This window comes from Anser anser (assembly GCF_964211835.1).
Source record: "Anser anser genome assembly, chromosome: 4".
Taxonomy (NCBI): domain Eukaryota; kingdom Metazoa; phylum Chordata; class Aves; order Anseriformes; family Anatidae; genus Anser; species Anser anser.
In genome coordinates this window covers 27,060,763-27,074,033 of record NC_139724.1, presented here as the reverse complement: position 1 = coordinate 27,074,033, position 13,271 = coordinate 27,060,763, and the positions used below count along the sequence as shown (strand labels likewise).

The window sequence follows — 13,271 nt, the reverse complement described above, 5'->3', positions numbered from 1 at the left end:
TATCCATCACCTTTTCAGTCAGGCTGTGGGGTTCCTAGCCTGGGGCTGCAGATCCCTTTGTGTGGCTGTAGTGGGTTTATGTGGCAAGGTTTTGGTAGCAGGGGGCCATAGGGGTGGCTTCTGTGAGAAGGATCTAGAAGCTGCCCCATGTTAGGTAAGGGCCCCACTGCTGACCAGAGCTGAGCCAATAAGCGATGTTTTGCACCTCTGTGAGAGCATATTTAAGACATGGAAAAAAACACGCTGCACCACACAGCAGCTGGGAGAGTGAGAGGAGTGAGGAACAGCCTTGCAGGCGCCAAGGTCAGTGAAGAAGGAGGGGGAGAGGTGCTCCAGGCGCCGGAGCAGAAGTCCCCTGCGGCCTGTGGTGAGGACCATGGTGAAGCAGGCTGTCCCCCTGCAGCCCATGGAGTACCACGGTGGAGCAGGGTTCCACCCTGCAGCCCATGGAGTAGACCGTGGTGGAGCAGGTGGATGTGGCCTGGAGGAGGCTGCGGCCTGTGGAAGACCCCTGCCGGAGCAGATTCCGGGCCGGAGCTGCAGCCCGTGGAGAGGAGACCACGCAGGAGCAGGTGACGTGGCAGGAGCTGCTGCCCGTGGGGGATCCAGGTTGGAGCAGTTCGCTCCTGAGGGATGGACCCCGTGGTACGGACCCATATCTGGAGCAGTTCTTGAAGAGCTGCTGCATGTGGGCAGCCCACGCCGGATCAGTTCAGCAAGGACTGCATCCCGTGGGAGGGACCCCACAGCACAGGGGACGAGAGTGACCGAGAAGGAGCTGCGGTGAAGAAGCGCTACAGACTGACCATAACCCCCGTTCCCCCGTTCTCCTGCGCTGCTTGGGGGGAGGAGGTGGAAGGGGGGAAGGTGCTTTTGGTTTCTTTCCTTTGTTTCTCGCTTCTCTAGCTTGTTAGTAATAGGCAATAAATCTTACTATCTCCCTACGCTGAGTCTGTTTTGCCTGTCACAATAATTACTTCGCGATCTCCCCGTCCTTATCTCAACCCTTGAACCCTTTTCATCGTATTTTCTCCCCGTTCCTCTTTGAGGAGGGGGAGTGAGAGAGCGGTTGTGGTGGAGCTCGGCCGCCCACCCGAGTAAAACCACCACAGCGGCCAAAAGGAAGTGCTTCTAGGAGGGAATAATCCACTCTGGATTTTACTCTCTAAGCTCCCAGCTTTAAAATGAAGATGTTATCTACTTTGCAAAGGCAACGTTGCATAGGCAAGTTGCAAAAATACCTACACTGTATATCCATCATTCCAATACTATGGTGAACTTGAACAAGCAGAAGCTGTTTCTGATTCTGTTCAGGATGCTACTTCTTTGGTCTTTTTGACTCATCCTCATGTAATTACTGACATGCAGGATCACATACTAGCTGTAAGCTTTTAAGAGACTTTTTAGCAGCTAGAGATAATCTCACTGCTACCTGGCATCTCTCCTGCATCTCTCCTGGAATTACACTGATCCAGGCTCAAAGAGAACAGAATTGGCTATAATGTTGTGACAATGTCAGATGTGGTTATAGGCTATAAATAACTAACTGCAGAGTTATCATGGACCAGCAAAAAATGGGCCAGGAGTACCAAGCTGGTGGGCGATATGTGGGCTCAGCAGAATTTATTTAAATGTCTCAGTGCATGCAGCAGTCTCTTGTACCCTGAGGACATAAAAAGTTTATTTTTCTGCAGCAAAGGGGAGGAGAGGATTTCCACTTACCTTTAGCTTTCTGCAGTCTTACAGTTCTTAAAAAAATGTACTGCAAAAGGGGGAAAATACTTATAAATCAGATTACTGATTTTAATATATCTGATTAAAAAAATTATGCTTTTGGGAATGGAACTTGGTTGACTGCCTTGGCAAGAAGTCATTGGCAGATGTGCAAGAGAAAATGCCAGACTTAATCTAGATGTGAACAAGAAATTCCTGTAAATAGTGACCTGCAGAGATGATCCCGTCAGCGGGGCACCCATCAGCGAGGCTGGTTGACCTTCCCCGAGCTGTCTGGTTTGGGGGAGCTGCAGGGGAGCACTGGGGGCCAAGCTGCTAGCTGTCAGTATTGAATCCTCTGCAAGGCTAAGCGTTGTGTCATCCACTTCAATTTTTTAAGTGTCAGGAGCACTTAACACAGGGCTGTGAAATTCATCTATGTTATTTCATTACAGAAACAAATGATGCTGTTCCCTTCAGACTGATGGGCAAGAGATCATGGCTAGCAGGAGCTGTGAAAAACTATAATTTCTTCATTTAAATGAGTATAAGCCAAACAGCAGGTTTAGAGGAAATGAACACATTTTGGTGGGTGTATGAGCCAGCTCCAGTGGGAACATGGAAACAAAGTCAAAGTTGCCAGATGATTGGGAAGTGGCTGTAAATATCTGAGAGTGGTGCAGTCCAACCTCTGCTAAGTGTCAGCTTATGAGACTGGGGAACTCAGCTGTTGTTTAAAACAAATCATTCGCATGTGAAGGAAAACAAAAGTAAGAAGGATTTAATGGGATTCAGCGGGATGAAAATTAAGAATTTCAGTCACAAGCTTTAGATCCCTCACAGCCCTCACAGCACTGATTTTTTTTTTTTTTTTCTGACAAGTTTAGGTGTATGGGCTATCCCTTCTCAGCCATCTATGGAGATCTTGCCTTCTTGTGTCAGAAGCTAAATCTGAGCCTGACAGAGCTTCACATAAGTAACTGCAAGTATTTTGGAGTAGATTCTGGCAAAGAAACCATACAACTATTTACAGAAATAATTGAGGTGTTTCTATTTTGTGGAAGTATTATCTCTGTTCAGTAGTGGAGGAAGAGTTATATGCTGCTTTGCTTATTGTATGAACATCCTGTGACAGTATAATAGTGAAGGAGGATTTATAGGATATCTAGAAAACTCCTGTAAAGTCCTTTTTGCTGATTGAAAAGTGATCCATAGTGACTGTAGGATTAGGAATGGGTGTATAGTTTTGTCCTGTAAGAAAGTAAGTAAGACAATGCCTTGGTAACGAGGGAACTCAATATTAGAACAAAAATTTAAGATGTAAAGAAAGCCAAGGATATATCTTAGACTTTAGAACAGCTGTTTTTTTTTTCCTCCACTCTAAAGTTTTTTTCTAGTTTACTTTTTTACTTTTTTTTTTTAATGTGTTTGTAAGTTGTATAATGTTCCCAAGTGTTTATATATAAAAAATTTAATTGGTAAAGGAGTTTTGGGGGCTTCCAAGAACCAAGTTCCAATTTTAAATTGTCTATAGTCTGAGTACATACATTGTTTTGTACTTACATCTAAGGTGCAAGCCAGGTTTCACTGGGGCTGAATTTGAAATGCTGTCATTAGAGACAGCATTTTTGAATACCCGACTGTGGTCACTCAATTAGAAGACTTCGTGGCTTCTAGTGTCCTTATAATATTATATTTATTCTTTATCTAGTGTTCCACATTTTTTAATGTAAAACCTGTAACATTTCTGGAAGTTAACACTCCAGTTTTACTAATCTTATTATGTCTGCAATGATATCTTTGCTCATCATGTAAAATCTGTAGAGGTGCAGGGAAAAGAATTGGTAGAACCATTTTAGGTTATAGGTAAGAGGTATTGGTACAAAGATCCACCAGTGCTGGCTTTTGTACACAGACAGGGAGCCAAGTATTCTTCTTTGTGGGCATCTGTGTCCGTCTCATTTAGTGCAATCTTACTGTATTACATTCCCAAAGGAAAAGGTATGCAAATAATAGATCAGACCCAAATCCTTATAATGCTCATATGGTTCCCCCTTCCTACTCCTTGCAATTTTATTGTCCTGTGAAAGAAAATATCACATGACTCGCAGCATACTCAGAACAAGAAAAATTCACCATATGGGTAAACACGGTGCAGAAAAAGAAAACATCTTTCCTTCAATAGTTTCACTTACTCCTCTCTCCATGGCTTCCTCCATGATCAGCTGTTGTGTTTTGGAGATTTCCTTAATTGTAATCCACAAAACCATTCCAGTGGAAGGATGACTCTACGCTGCCAAGCCTGGCAAAAGAAAAGATACAAATGATGTTTTATTGATCCTGCGCTCTCCAACACTGTCATACTGAAAGTAGTTTCAGGATGGGCAAGGTTTCATCTCCAGTATTGTAATTTACTACACATTTTTTGTGGCCATGTTTTGTGTGATGACCAAGCGATTCTCTCTTTTCCTTCAGCCGGGGTTAGGTTTCCCTCTGTCCATCAATGATCATTGCAAATCAGCGATGTGTGCCATTCAGAATGACTTAATCAATGCTTGTTTTACATAAAACGCTTTAAAAAAATAAAATAATAAAAACATATTTATTCTCCATTACTAGCAGACGCATACTGAAACAAAAGGTAGAGAAATGCGGAAATGCTTTCTTAACTTGCACTGGGAACAGTCACACTACTTTGATCCTTTTCTGTTCAGCATATCTGTGTACATGTGTAGACCCTCTAGACTCCTGTTCAGAGCCTGGCAGCTTGGTACCTCGTCTCTTCCCATCATTTGACTTTGCAGTCTGTGGCTGCTGCTAAATTGTTTATTTGCAGTAAGTCGTGGTACCAGGTTACCACATATTTCTCCATGAAAGCTGTAACTTTAAAACCGTGCATCCTCTTTCCAGACAGCCTGCCTGTGACTGGCACCTTTCAGTTAAAGGCCTGCTAACTTCACATGTTGCTTTCTGCATTTATACCAAAGAATTGCTTCAGTGGTGGGCTGTAGGCTCATTGACAGAGTCAAAGCAAACGTAGGCCAAAAACATTCAAGGGAGAATTTCAGGCCTCAGATTATTCTTCCTAGCAAGTTTATATAGGTAATGCCTCAGATTATCAGCATTTGCAGCTGTTTGAATAATAATTATTCCCTCAGAGGGTTTATTTCATTCCTGTCCATTTTCTGCTCCTTGCCAAAGAAGCTAAACAGTGTTTTGAGGAAGATCTAGATCACCAGGTCAATTTTGCACAGCAATTGTTTTTAAAATAAAACAGACAGCATCACAAAACAACTTCTGGGAACATATACATCTCAAGTAATTACCTGTGAGTAAACCTATGCTCTGAATGTAAGCCCACACTGTAGGGCCGTTTGATGCAGACAGAAAGCTTTCTAATTAGCTTTAATATTTATGTCAATTTTTAAAAAGAAAAGTCCAGCAGGTTTAGTGAGACATGCCTTGCATAACTTATTTTTTCACCTGTTTAAGCGGTAGGGATAGACGCTCATATCATAAATATCTCTCTGAAGGAAATGAATTCTTTGTACTCTGTCCTGCACAGCCTATGTATGAACTCACAGCCTGCAAACCAGCGTTCAGTTGCCTTAGCAGTGCATTTCAGACACTCCTCGTCACACAAACCATCCTCGAGGCAAGCAGCTCGTGCCACCCAGGGCAGCAGGACAGGCTCACAACTCTCCTCTTCTGAGAACGGCCTGTGAGTTACTGACCATTTCCACCTCCTCAGTTCTCTGCCAAGAGCAGTAATTTGGATTAAAAACAAACCAAAACAATCTAATTAGCTTATGTTTTATGCTCTGACTGGAAAAGTTATGACTTACCAACAGAGATATGGGCGTTGGGCACGCAGCAGAGTGCAGTTGCTTCCCATCATCAGCGTGATGCTCCAAAGCTAGGTCCCTTCAGGTGCTTCCCTCTCTGTGAAGCTTCAGCTCTCAGCAGTGCTCAGAATATTTTTATATCCCTGCTAGGCACAAGATTTCACTGGCACTGCTTCCAGTTGCTGGCCTTTGACAGACAGCAGGACAGCCCCTGGCAGAGCCAAGGATGCTTTGTCTTTGGAGCCCCGTGACGTTGCTGCAGCAGACGAGTCGCCCACTTTGTGGACGCTGCAATCCAATGGGCTTCAGTCCCAGCTCCTTCCTGCCTGCACCTTGCTCCATGGTAGCTTCGGGTAACACTGCAGGTATCAGTTAAAATCTGTGATGTGATGTCCTGGGAGAGTTAGGCTCCCTGATTTTTGCCTCTTTTTTTTTTTTTTTTTTTTTTTTTTTTTTTTGTGCTAGATGCTCACTGAAGATGAGTGGTAAGGTGTCACTTCCAGGATTGGCTCCTGGCTGAAATCTCCCTGACTCTCCTGTTCAGAAACCTGTGAAAATTGTCCTGGAGCTCATCCAGGTGCAGTCCTTAGCATCTGCCTCTTTCAGGGGAAGTGGCCCCAGGGCTCGGAGCAGAGGTGACTTTGTGCTGCGGGTGAAGAAGTGCTTCTCTGCTGGGCTCATTTCCTTCAGCATGGTGAGGTGTTACAGTGAGTGTGACCTGTAAGTTTAGAGCCAGAAAGGCTTATGCTAGACCTTCTCTATGCATTTCGGTTGCGTGTGCGTGTAAGTGTACATATGCAGACTCTCACTTCTGAGGATGGGCAGATTGCTGCATCACCTCTTCCCTTCGTTTGATTTTGTGGCTCAGGGCTGCTGCTAACTGATTACATCTGCAACTATTACCAGCTGCTCTCAGTTATAATTTAGTCTTGTTAGACGCTTGCTATGATGTAGGCAGAAAAAAAAAAAACAAAAAGACAGTTTCTTATCAGATCAGAATAGTCTTACCTCATGAAACCTTTCCAGTAATTACCTTGCAGTTAGGCAATAATGTGCTCTGATGCTATAATATAAATGGAAGCGTGAAATCCAGAGTAATATGAGACAGCACATGGGCACAGCAGACATTGTCTCATCTCTAAAACATCACTCTATCCCTACTGCAAGAAAAATAAGTTAATTTTCATCTAAACTCAGAGAAACCCTCTGATTCCTGTCAAGCTTTGAGCATTTTAATTTGTACAAAGTTCTCTTCGCAGTGCTTCTGCCTTAATAAAAGACACGCTTTTCTGCAAGATAGGCAGATCAGAAAGGCTGGTACTCCTGACGTTTCCTCCTAAATTAAGGTTTAAGCGTCCTGAGGAAAGTAAACATATTTTGCATAAAGTTAGAGGTTGCTTATGTAAATGTATAAACCTGTGTAATAATTAACTGTAATTAACAGGCCCTGCTAAAATAAACTGTGAGATGGCATAATCCAGTGTCACAGGGAGATGGGCTCTGAGATAGGAGGTTGGGTCACTGGGTAGCAGACAGGGGTAAGGTAGGGCTTAGGCTCCAAAGATAAAAGAAGAAATGTAAAGCTTGAATTCGTGGCAGGTTACCAGGGAAGCTTTTTAGATTTCAGGCATAAAGCACTGAGCCGTGTTTACACTGGGATCCTAAAGCAGTTTTTAGGCTATGATTAGCTTTGTCTGGCGGGAAGGTGAGAGGTCAGACCAAGTAAAACCATGATTTATGCAAACCTGAAAAACAATCCTAAACGGTGCCATAATCCTAGTTCTAATATCTAGCTGGCCTAGAAGAAGTGTGAGATGAAACTGCGTGATCTCAGTTGGAGAGATGATGGAGAGAAAGAATGGGGATGTGAAGGCTGGGGCTAGAGTGGGGAGTCAAGCTGATGGAGCTCCAGGGTAAAGAGGCTTTGTGCGAGGGAAAACAGAGCCTCTGTCCTGTGTGTCAGCTGGAAGCTCACCAGCAGGCTAGGAAATTACTCTGTGAAAGATGGAGGTGAGACTGGGATGTAGGTAGGGCTGTGGATGAGATTAAAAAAAAAAAAAGGATTAAGGCACTGATTTTTTTCAGACTGACTCGAGAAATGACGCTAAATTCGGTTTCTGGGCCACCTTTTGCTTTGGGGCTTAAATGACAAAGCTGGGGAAAAGGCTGGCGTTAAGGCTGGGGTACAAGGTAGCATTTGCTTCTGCTAATGCCATCAAGCCTTGCTGACAAGTTGGTTACACAGAGGTGGCCAGGCTGTGCTGGGTGTCAGTGCCAGTTTGTGTCACCACAACACGTGTACATGTGGGACTGGGTGGAGCCACCAGATTAGGGAGAAACCGAGTGTTTGCTTCCAGTGAGCCTGCTGAAGAAAGCGTGGAAAAACTCAGATGCTGCGGATTGCTCCGTATGTAGAGCTTAGGGATATGGTTTAGTGGAGTACTTAGTGTTAGGTCGGAGGTTGGACTCGATGATCTTGAGGTCTCTTCCAACCTAGAGAAATCTGTGAATCTGTGTGAATCTGTATGAATGTGTAAATGTAAATTAATGCTGATTAGTATTTTTCATGAGGCTGAGCTGGAACTACAGGTAAGCACTGCTCAAATATCATTTCCTTTGAATTTGCTTGGATCTTGGCAAATACAGCAGCAGCAGAGATGCTACAGACGCACCCTGTGTGCACTGACCTTTCAGCTGTTTGCCTGCTGTGTCAAGTGCTGTATCCTTCTGGGCCCTGGATCATCCCAGGACGCTGGAGGCAAACCCAAGTAGAAGTATAAAAAAATCAATGCTCTTGATTTCAAAGAGCAGCAAAGACATGAATCAGTCACAGAGACGTCATTCCTGAGTACCCTCCCTGTTGTGTTCAGCCATAATTTCATTGGAAATCAATCTTAAGCACTATCTTAGAGGGAACTTCTTCTGACTCTATTTTTTTCCCATGTTCTTTGAAGTTTCTTCATGAAAGCTGTAAAAAAACAACAAAGTTGGTGGCCAAACAGTGGCAGCTGATGGGTTAATTGAATGCCTGGCTTTGGAAGGAAGTGATCTGGCAAAAAAAAAAAAAGGGGGGGGGGGCTGAAATAACCCTTGCCTAATTACTGGAAAATCTTCCTGGCTAACTGGCCAGCCTGCCCACATCCAGTAGGCAACCCTTGGAGGATAGCTGGTTCTCATAGTACGATCTAAAACTAAACTAAAAGGCAGGGCCAAATTCTGTTGTCTTTTACATGTGCTCCGTAATGGTCTATAGACCACTAATAAACTTTGGTCTATAACGCACCACTGATAACAGTGAGGAAGGTCTTGTGGCTGAATCAGAGAACCTGAAAGTCAAAATGTCTAGGTTTCCACCTCTGCCACAGGCATCCTCAGAAACTTTGGACAAGCAACTATTTTTGTGTCTCAATATTCCAAACTATAGAATAAAAATATTTAAGCTATGGGTAAATGTACATTTTTTTTTTTGTGAAGAATGTCTTGGAAATAAAATACTTTTTCTGGGTCTACCAACACGTTGCGTGCCTACATCCAGCTGGACTTCTGAAGCCAGGCATGGCGTAGTTCACCTGCTTACCTGAAAACAGGTACTTTTCCTTAATTTTGCTCTGATGTTGTATACAGGTTGAGACAAAAGCTTTGTTTGTTTGTTTTTAAAAAGTCATTGTGATTACACGCTAGTACTCGCCCATGTGAACGTGTTGGTGTGCGTAGCCAAAGCATGCATGTGCCTCTGTTAACTTGAGCCCTATTAATAAAGTTTTGTCTCAACCTACTGAAAAGAAAAGCATCAAAACAAATACATAGTCTACGGCAGTTTATATTAGACTGTGTTTTTGTTTTGTTAGAATCTGCTCATGCATTTCATCACATTTTGGAAACCTGATGAGTCACTGCATTTGTAATGATCTTTGTTAAATTATTGTCTTCTATTATGTCATCTGCACCTTGCACAGTATGTGAAGTAATTCTGCCTTAATTTGCTTTATCATCAATCATGACAAGTAAAATTTAAATACAGAAGGAATCATCATGTCCACAGAGCATAAGGTTTTGTCGATGGACTGAGGGGTGATGCCTATTTGGTTCTTTGCCTTTGCTAAGTAGTACAAAGCCTGCTTGCCAAGGACAAACTCCAGAGGAACCACACGTCTATACATTTGTTTTTTTAAAGTATAATCAGTAAGAGGCCACTCATTAGTGACTCATAGTTGAATCTAGAAAGATCAGTGGTTGATTCCTCAAGGACTTGTCAGGGAGAAGGACTGTCAAAACCAGCCATGTGACTGTGAAGCACTGCAGAGGACATACAGCTCAGGTGTGTGGCACCAGGGAAAGCAGGAAGATGTTTTTAGACCTGTGTAATGAGGTACTGGTCCTCCACTGATCTCAACTACATAACTAGAGGGTTGCTTTATGCAGTGCTTGACCTTTCAGCATGCAAAGATTTTTTTCAGCAAAGGATATTGATGAGTTGAGGCTTGTCATTCAGTTGACTAGTACAGAAATCACAAACATGTTCTGGAAGTTTGTAACATGAGAAAACCTTCTGAAGCTGTGCTTACGCTGCAGAGGTGATTTTAGAAAAAGAATTAATCTTAACTACTTGACCATCAATGTCTATGGAAAGACAAGGTGTTATCTTAAGCTTTTAATATTTGTTTAAAAATAGCCTGGATGGAACAAAATGTAAAGAAAAAAATATATTCCTTCCGTTTAATTAAGAAAGTAAAATTGGTAACAAATTTTGTCTGGCCTTTCTGGGCTAATAAGGCAGCAACCTCTGCCTTTGTATCTCTGTGAAGGGTCAGGTAAATTTCAGAAGAAACTCACTGTGCTGAGCTGTCTATGGGAGCAGAGATTCAGGGAAGCTGAATTTTAAGGCAAGTCCAGTGATGAGTCAATGGAGTTTCTCCAGCCAGCTTGACGAAGTCTACCTGCTGGGATCCTTGAGGAAAGGAGTGTGAAATCAGCATCCTTTACAGTGCATGTAACCCCTTGCTATCAAGTGTGCTGCCTGGGCTAAAGGAAGCACTCAGGATGAATATTTTGTTAACCGGCAGAATTGTCAAGGCAGCCTGATAGGCTCGACACCCTTCCCCTAGCTTTTTTTTTTAAAGCAGAGGACTCTTCCCGTATATTTGACTAGTTATATATGTTAGCTGGGACAGAAGAAAATGCACTGCTTCTTGTGAAAGGAAAATTGTGACAGGAATAGTAAAAACCACAAGCAAGTACTTTTGTATTCTTACTGAAGAATGTAATGTGGGTCGTCTCCTGCTGTAAGGAAATTGAAGGCTTGCAAGCAAGAAGAAAGCCATTCTCAAAAAGGACCTATTTTCTATATATATTCTTTTCATATCACCAAAGAGAAGAGGCAGTGTGATCAGTGACAGTGGAACAAGAACTAGTGTAATTAAATTTTATTGCTCCTGGAGCTCTTTTGTTCCCCTCAGCATACAGTCACGACTGAAATTGAGGGATGGTTATGGGCTGGAGGGAATGGAGTGCCTTCTAACACCTGCATGTGCAAAATCAATATTTTTCTCTCTGAGTTATATTCTGGCTCTATAAATTATTTTATGTTTCATCTCACGAGTCCTTTTTCTGGGTGAAAGCTCTGCTGTGATTTTCCCATTTGGCACCTGGTGTATCTCTTGTTTATGGTCAGTACTCAGTGAAACTCCAGTGCATTGCTACCATTTTGAGTGGTACAGGGGAACTTAGCTTTCTGTGTATCTTCTGGTAAACACCTGAAGAGAATTTATCTTTGTCTTTGGAAAGGAAAATGTTTCTGTCTTTAGTTTGAGCCTGACAAATTTTTGAAGCATGCTGAATAGAACTGTTATAACTGAGCGTTTGTCTTGTGTGTGCAATCACATACACCGACTGAGAAAAAAGGAAGACCTCTGAACACATTCTGGGGAGACCTAGCAGCAAATACTCTGCATACAGATGAAGTGGTGCACTGAAGTTTGACACCTTTGACCTCTTTGTTCCACTTTTCAGATCTGGTGTATTTCCTCTGGAGATTTCTGAGTTTACAAAGGCACATGGAGCTGATGAGATCCTGGTTTCCTCCGCAATAGGATCCTCTTCTGCACATCTGGGGTTAATTCCTGAATGCTGAGGAGGCTGTTTGCTGCCCTTGGAGCTGTGCAGGTGATGGAGTCTAGGTCCTCCTAGGAAGCACAGAAAAGAAACTTAAGTCTGGTCAAAGTTGTATTACAACTTTGTCATTGATTAAAGGTGCCTTTCATTTGCACAGACTTATCGCTGCAAGTTTTCAGTGACTCAGCAAACTGAGGATTTTGACTGTCGGAATAAAACAGTCTCTTGTGGCGCAATGCCAGAGTTTGGTGTGCTTTCACTTAGTGTTATCAGAAACTGAAAGTCAATAAAATTTATAGCAGCAAAATTTACCGATGTGGCCGTGACCTTGCTGGAGAAAGTTCTGTATTCAGCGGTGTCAGCAACTGTCTCCTCTCTCTGTTCAGTAGCTGAGTCCTCTCTGTGGTTTGTATCTAACTGCCTCTTGTACACGAGGAAAAGGATGGAGTTTCATGTAATTTTAAATTCTAGTCTCCTGACATGGTACAATTTAAACTACATTATACATTATAAAAAGACTCCATCTTGGTTTACCAAGAATTGCAAAGCAACAGTTCTCCCTAAGAACTTTGACAAGGGATAATTATCCTGGCTGTTGGGAGAAGAAGAAAAAGCTTCAAAGGACAGAAATCTGCTTAATTTTTCTGGGCATCCTGTGTGTTACTTTCCAGCTGGAAGGGCATGGTTTTCTTGCACGTCTGCCTTTGAAAAAAAGATTTCCAGAAAATGATTACCTGATAGATTATTACTATTTTTTAATCATAAGAAGTATAATTTGGCCATATTTTAATTCCTTGCTTGCTTTATGAATGTATAATGTTCATTTCAGAATGCAGCACCAACCTCTCTGGCAGTCCAATTGCAAAGCACTCTGCTTGCTAGTTGTCTACGTGGCAGTATAATACGCAGCCAAGTGGAGAGGTTCCTCCTTTCCCATGTCCTCTCTGTCCTCCCATCCTCTGGCACAGATTAGCACTGCTCTACAGCTGTACGCAAATTTCAGTGCCAGCTGTGGTGACTCACATGTGCAGCTCTGCCATTTCAGTGCTCCAGAGACCTGTCCCTTCTGTACCATTTTTATTCCTTTAAAATTCCACTGGCGAATTAGATGTTCCTACAGAGAATATATACATAGGCAGAAAAGGATCTTCCTTTTTGCAAAGAAAACAGGTGGATAAAGGATCATTCTGGAAAAATGACAGAAAAAAAAAAAAAGAGAGACCAAAAATAATTTCTACTGAGACAGGGTAGTAGACATTAGAAATATTTTTTGCCACAAGACAGACAAAGTTACATTTTGTACAGATTAGAAAAACTCACTCCGTTTAGCAAACAATTGGGAGTTCAGAAAAGATCACATCACCCAACAGTTACCAAGGGAAAATTTCAGCAAAGAATCACAGCTACCAAATAACACCTTGGGATTTGATCATGTGTCTTGGTTTACAAAAGAGCACATAAGCAGAACTATCAGCTCAGAGGAACTGCTGTATCTCTTTTAGCAACCATGTTAATAAAACATGGGATGAGCGATTCAAACATAAAAACAGCTTCAGTAGAAAACAAGCCAGCAGGAATGAGGCAGAAGGAAAGACAGAGGGG

At 42.5% G+C, this 13,271-nt stretch overlaps 1 protein-coding gene across 10 annotated transcripts in view; it reads left to right on the top strand.

Annotated features, from left to right (window-relative positions):
* The window catches only part of LOC310898447 (uncharacterized protein), a gene marked incomplete at its 5' end in the record, with an annotated part of 290,282 nt that overhangs the window by 92,925 nt on the left and 184,086 nt on the right, over positions 1 to 13,271 (top strand). For 2 of the 10 annotated variants that reach the window (XM_083833592.1, XM_083833598.1), the window contains one exon: positions 11,568 to 12,519. The exons of 5 other annotated variants lie outside the window; for them this stretch is intronic. Of the gene's footprint in view, positions 1 to 5,278; positions 8,631 to 9,032; positions 9,146 to 11,567; positions 12,520 to 13,271 lie in introns of those variants that run through there. 3 more of the 10 variants (XM_083833600.1, XM_083833599.1, XM_083833601.1) reach the window with 3 other exon arrangements.